This window comes from Chlorocebus sabaeus, chromosome 19, assembly GCF_047675955.1.
Source record: "Chlorocebus sabaeus isolate Y175 chromosome 19, mChlSab1.0.hap1, whole genome shotgun sequence".
Classification (NCBI taxonomy): domain Eukaryota; kingdom Metazoa; phylum Chordata; class Mammalia; order Primates; family Cercopithecidae; genus Chlorocebus; species Chlorocebus sabaeus.
The window spans coordinates 13,930,838-13,938,072 of record NC_132922.1 but is presented as its reverse complement, the minus strand read 5'-3'; positions in this window follow the sequence as shown (position 1 = coordinate 13,938,072).

Below are 7,235 nucleotides of genomic sequence, written 5' to 3'. Positions count from 1 at the left end.
AGTTATATAAGGATGCTAGAGGAGGCGGTATCTGATTTGCATAGGGCTCAGGGGATTGGTTTGACCAGGCATCTCATTCATGTAACCCCTGAAAAACCTGGCCCTTTCACCCTAGCATTTTAATATGCAAATACAGGGTGCCATGATGCTCTACACAGGTGGGGCTATGTGGGGGCGGCCATACTGCCAGGCAAACCTAGGGGCAAGGAAAAGATGGTGGGAATTCCCATGTTTGGGTGGACCCGGTTTCTAATGGTCCACATTTGCATATCAAAGGTTGCCAGCCTGACTCTAAGAGCCGGGGCTTTCCTGCTAGACAAGAAACATTTTTTGGAGCTGCTTTTAAGACAGAAATGAAAACTTCCCAAGGACCCCTTTTCCTCTCTATCTGCCTCAAATAATTTTTGAATAATTCCTATAACATAAGGAAATGAATTCTGCTAAACAGAAGGGCCTTTGGTCTTTGGGGCACTGCAGTGGGTACCTGATGGCGTGTGGGACACCACGCAATGGAGGGAGATGCAGGGTGCTTCTGGGAAAATCCAGGAGGGCAGGGGGGAAGAGGAAAGACAGTGAGGGAAAGGAGGATAAAGAACACACTTTTAAAAAATCGTTTGTTATTATCTGAAATTCCAACATAACTGAACGTCCTGTATTTGATCTCTAGCCATGAGAGTGAAAAACTAAATAGAGACCAAATTCCCCATAAAAATAACTGAGAGTGATCGAGAGCTTATTCCTGGCAGGCCCCGTTTGAGTGACCTATAAGATCAATTCATTTAGATACTATGGAAGTGGAAGATACTACCTGTATCATTTTCATCATCTAGGAAACTAAGACACAGAGATGTCACACAACTTGCCCCAGGTCTGCCAGCAGGTAAGGGGCAGAGCCAGGATTTGAACTGTAGTCCTGTGGCTCAGAGCCTGCCCTCAGAAGGTAAGTCTGTCACCTAAAGATCCATACGTGGTTGTAAGATGATCCATGTTGGTTGGCAAAACAGAAAAATCCATAAACCAAATAAATTGATTTGGTGGCAGGGGGAGATTGAATCAGAGGTGACCCTGAAAAATGTCTGTTTATCTGGGAGCTGAACAGTGAAGGTGCGGTTCTCACCCACTGGAGTCCTGAGAGACCTTTCCTGGGGGACTGCAGCTCCCTCGTCTGTCTTCCCCTGAGAACCCAGCCCAGAGCCACGCGTGTAGTAGGTGATCATTGAGGTGAGCAAGGCCTGCAGGAGGCTGTCCCTGAGATGGAAGAGGACAAAAAACTTATTAGGGGGATGAGAGGGAGGACAGGAAGCAGAAGTGGGCCGGGGAAACCATTGGCCATCCAGAGTTGACATTTGTCCCCCCATGGGGAACTTGGGGGCATGAATTGCCTGTTGGAAGAGCCCGTGTGGGGTGGAAATGGCTAGGCCCAGAGCCCTTCATGGTGGGGAACCCTAAGAACCTACTACATAAGGAAAGAGTAGGGCTGGAGACCATCAGTGGCTTGGGTCTCACAAGCATTTCACATGTTTGATCACACAGAACCCTTGCACCAAGACAGTCATTTGCTCCTAGAGGGAGCCTTTCCTTCTTTTGAAAACAATCCTTTCCCAACTCCAACAAGGCGACCTGCACCCAGGGTGCTCAATCAATAAAAGCTGGGCAGCCCAGCTCCGGGGACAGTGTGTCCAAAGCATTGAAATGCAATGATTTGGGCCATGGGTCACGCTGGGTGTCCTGAGCAGGGGTAACTTCATCTGCCCGGTGACGCAGGTAGCAACTCTCTGGGTTTGGTGGCACAGGAGGTGAGGGAATTTACCAAGCCAGTTGTAGGTAAAGAAAGGCAGATTTATTAGAGAAGATATGAAAATATGTTGCAAGGTTACAATTACAATGAGCAGAGAAGGGGTTGTCTGCAAAGAGGCAGGCACTAAAGGAAAGTTTCATAGGGTCACGTTGAAGAGGGCAACATACAGAACAAGCAGAATGAGGTCGTTGTGCCCAGTTGTTTGTGATTAGCTGTCTCTCAGAACAGTTGTTCATTTTTCTCCCGACTTGGGCCCCTCCCCAACCTGGGGTTTCTTCCTCATCATTGCTCATTTATCAGGACTCCACACCAGGGACCCTGAGTCACCCAACAAGTACTAACTCAAGTGTGGGTTCCTCTTAGCACACAGCCCCTCCAGCTTCTTTGGAAATTCCCATGTCTGCCCAAACGATGTAGGACTTTTCCTCTTGGTCACTTTGCAAGCCAGGGCCCCCAGCCAGGGATGCCTTGCCCAGGTCTCACTCGGCCTCGCTGTTGTACCCCAGCTTGCCTGTATTATAACTTGTACCCACGTTCGGTGGTTCCTAAGCTCTTGTACCTCGCCCAAGAAGAATGAAGATATACTGGACATTGGAGGGTGAGAAGGGCTGAGAATAATTTTATTGAGCGATGAAAATGGCTTTCCGTGGAAAGGGAACTCGGGAGTGGGAGATGGGGTGTCAGGGGAGGTTTTGCCATGTGGCTGGGTCTGGGGCCCTTTATGGATTCAAAAGGAGGAGTGTGTGCTGATTGGTTTGTGAGTATGCAAAAAAGGTTAAAGGGACAACACCACTCAAAGGTGGGCACAACGGTGTAGGAAAACCAATCAGGAAGGGGTAGGGAGGTATATGTAAAATAGGTGAATGGTGAGGACCAATCAGAGGTAAGCATGCCAAATAGGAAAACAAGTTATCAAACCAGTCCAGTCGGAGGATTTAACTTGTAGCTTGGCTTTCAGGTTTTAAGCTGTCTTTGGCTTGGAGGTGGGGTTTCACCGAGGACCTGCCCCTATCTGCCTAGGCATTTGTCCACCTCCTACTTCTATCACAAACAGAGCATGTCTCAGCCTGTCTGTCCCACCACTCAACTTTGTCCCCCTGCCTTTATTACCCGTCTTGTAATTCCTGACTCACAACTTTGTGTTCCAACTAGACTGAGAGCTCCCTGAGCCCAGCTACTGCCAGGCTTACTTCAGGCTTCAATGCCCAGCTCAGACCCAGTGCATCTGCTAGTGTATGGGGTGTGTGTGTGTGTGTGTGTTAAAAGTGTTTCTTGCTGGCTGGTTCTGGAAATTTGTCATTCCCTGTCCTCTATCTCCCTGTTAAAAACTTCAGCTGAATTAAATTTGAAGGAGTTTAATTGAGCAATAAACAATTTGTGAATTGGGCAGTCCCCAGAATCACAGCAGATTCAGAAAGACTCCAGGGGTGCCTTGTGGGCAGAACAAATTTATAGACAAAAAAAGTAAAACGACATACAGAAATCAGAACTGAGGTACAGAAACAGCTGGATTGGTTACAGATTGGCAGTTGCCTTATTTGAACACAGTTTGAACACTCAGCAGTGTATGAGCAGTTGAAGTATAACTGCTGGGATTGGCCAAGACTCAGTGATTGTTACAGGCACATACTCCTAAGTTGGGTTTTCAGTCCTGTCTACCTACTAAGTTAGGTTGCAGTTCATCCACAAGGACTCAAATATGGAAGTACCGAGTCCTTCTCAGGCCATATTTAGTTTGATTTGACATCCCCATTGAAATGACTCAACTATTCGGCTAAGGGCTGTAGACAGGGAAGAAATGTGACTAATTGCTGGATACTGCAGTATATTGAGTGTGTGAGAGCATTATATCTAAAAAACAATGTACGTACTGCAATTTAAAATATTTTGCTGCTAAAAATAAATGCTAACAGTCATGTGAGCCTTCAGCAAGTTGTCATCTTTTTGCTGCTGGGGCCTCTTGCCATTATGTTGATAGCTGCCGACTGAGTAGAGCGGTGGTTGTTGAAGGTTGGGGTTGTGTTGAAGGCTGTGGCAATTTTGTAGTGGCCACCAATGGAGTTTGCTGCATCGATGGACTCATCTTTTCATGAAATATTTATTGGTAGCATGCAATGTTATTTGATAGCATTTCTTTCCAAATTGTTGTTCATCTTCTCAAACCCTGCTGCTGCTTTATCAACTAAGTTTATTTGATATTCTTCATCCTTTGTTGCTATTTCAACATGTTCACAGCATCTTCACCAGGAGTAGATTCCATCTCAAGAAACTACTTTCTTTGCTCATCCATAAGAATCAGCTCCTCACCCGTTCAAGTTTTATCATGAGATTGTAGCAATTCAGTCACATCTTCAGGCCATACTTCTAATTCTAGTTTTCTTTGTATTTCCACTATATCTGCAGTTCCTTCCTCCCCTGAAGTCTTGAATCCCTCAAAGTCATCCACAAGAGTTGGAATCGACATCTTCCAAACCCTGTTAGTGTTGATGTTTTGACCTCCTTCCATGAATTGCAAATGTTCTGAATGACATCTAGAGTGGTGAATCTTTTCTAGAAGGTTTTCAATTTACTTGGCCCAGATCCATCAGAAGAATCACTGTCTATGACAGCTATAGCCTTAAGAAATGTGTTTTTTAAATAACAAGTCTTGAAAGTAGGAATTTCTCCTTAATCCAAGGGCTGTATAATAAATATTATGTTCGCAGACATGAAAACAACATTAATCTCCTTGTGCATCTTCATCAGAGCTCTTGGGTGACCAGGTACATTGGCAAAAAGCAGTAATATACTCAAAGAAATATTTTTTCTGAGAATTATATCTCAACAATGAACTTAAAATATTCCTAAACCGTGCTGTAAACAGATGTGCTGACATCCAGGATTTACTGTTCCATTTCCAAAGCACAGGCAGAATAGATTTAGCATAATTCTTGTATTAGTCTGTTTTCATGCTGCTGATAAAGACATACCCAAGACTGGGCAATTTACAAAAGAAAGAGGTTTAATTGGACTTGCAGTTCCATGTGGCTGGGGATGCCTCACAATCATGGTGGAGGGCAAGGAGGAGCAAGTCTCATCTTACATGGATGGCAGCAGGCAAAGAGAGAATAAGGAAGATGCAAAAGCGGAAACCCCTGATAAAGCCATCAGATCTCGTGAGATTTATTCACTACCATGAGAACAGTACCGGAGAAACCATCCCATGATTCAATTTTCTCCCACTGGGTCCCTCCCACAACACGTGGGAATTATGGGAGTACAATTCAAGATGAGATTTGGGTGGGGACACAGAGCCAAACTGTATCAATTCTTTTTTTTTTTTTTTTTGGAGACGGAGTCTCACTCTGTCACCCAATGGTGTGATCTCGGCTCACTGCAAGCTCCGCCTCCCGGATTCACGCCATTCTCCTGCCTCAGCCTCCCAAGTAGCTGGGACTACAGATGCCCACCACCACGCCTGGCTAATTTTTTGTATTTTTAATAGAGAGGGGGTTTCACCGTGTTAGCCAGGATGGGCTGGATCTCCTGACCTCGTGATCCACCCGCCTCAACCTCCCAAAGTACTGGGATGACAGGCATGAGTCACCACGCCCGGCCAACTGTATCAATTCTTAAGGGCCTTAGGGTTCTTTGGAACTGTGAATAAGCATTGGTTTCAACTTAAAGTTACCAGTGGCAATAGCCCTTAACAAGAGATTCTGCCTGTCCTTTGAAGCATTGAAGCTTCAAATAAAGGGCATCTTCTTCCAATAAAAGGCTATTTTGTCTACATTGAGTATCTGTGTTTAGTGCAGCCACCTTCATTAATCATCCTGGTTGGATCTCCTGGATAACTTTGTGTAGCTTCTCCATCAGCACTTGCTGCTTCACCTTGTTCTTTTATGTTAAAGAGATGGTTTCTTTCCTTAAACCTCATGAACTAATCTCTGCTAGCTTCCAACTTTTCTTCTGCAGTTTCCTCACCTCTCTCAGCCTTTGGAGAATTAAGGAGCATTAGGGCCTTGCTCTGGATGAAGCTTTGGCTTAAGGGAATGTTGTGGCTGGCTTGGTCTTCTATCCAAACCACTAAAACTTTCTCCATATCAGGAATAATGCTGTTTTCCTTTCTCATTCATGAGTTCACTGAAGTAGTACTTTTAATTTCCTGCAAGAACTTTTCTTTTGCATTCATAACTTGGCTAACTATTTTCCCAAGAGGCCTAGTTTTCAGTCTATCTAGGCTTTCATTGAAGCTTAATCATTTCTAGCTTTTGATTTAAAGTAAGAGATGTGTGCAACTTTTCTTTTGACTTGAAAGCTTAGAGGCAATTGTAGGGTTATTAATTGGCCTAATTTACCTGTTGTTGGGTCTCTGGGAATAGGGAGGCTAGATTTGGTATCTGGTTAGGGCCTACTTCCTCATAGATGAAGCCTTCTCACTGTAGGACGAGAGATAAGAGAACGGCCAGTTGGTGGAGCAGTCAGAACACACATAACATTTATTCAGTTTACTATCTTCTGTGACAGATCATGGCATCCCAAAACAATTGCAGTAATAACATTGCTGATCTCAGAACACCATTAACAGAAGCAATAATAATGAAAAAGTTTGAAATATTGCAAGAATTACCAAAAGGTGACACAGAGATTAAACTGCCCCTATACACTTTATGAAATTAATCAGGGAAGAAGGGAGAGAAACAAAAATCACCCACGCTGGCCTCCATCATGAGGTTGGCCTGCTCTCCAGCCTGCATGCTCATAGCTGTTTGGTACCTACTGTGCTAAAATCACATAGACCCTGTTACAAGATCACAGTTCCCCTTAACTGCTCCGTAGATAACAACGTGAACATTATAAAATGTTTAGTTTTCCCTGTGAGATAGTCCTTCAGGTCCGATATACTGATGAAACTACTGAACCAGCCGGTCTGAAGGACCCCACAATGGGCTGACTCACCAAAGAATGCAGTTTCCATATCATGATGATTTCATCCTCCCTTCCTCCGACCAATCAGCAACCCCAATTTTCCAGTTACGGAGGGAGTCTCTCACCCTCTGTATTCCCCTTAAAAGCCCCAGCCCAAAGCTCTTTGGTGAGATAAGCGGGAGGGTCTCCTCCCATCTTCTCACTCAGCACTCTGCAATCATTAAACTTCCTCTGCTGCAAACCCTGCTGTCACTATGTAATGGGTCTGTTACTGCACGATGGGCATATGAACCCATCGGTCCTATAACAGAGACATGCTATTGGAAAAATGGCGATGGAAGACTTGCTGAAACATGGCTACCACAAACCTTCAATTTGGAAAAACATGATATCTGCAAAGCACAATAAAGCAAAGTGCAATAAGACGAGATGTGGCTGTATATTCAAATTAAAATGAGATGTAGTTCTTTTACTCACCACATTGGTAAACATTACTGGTAAAATGACTGACAATACCCAGAATGGGAAA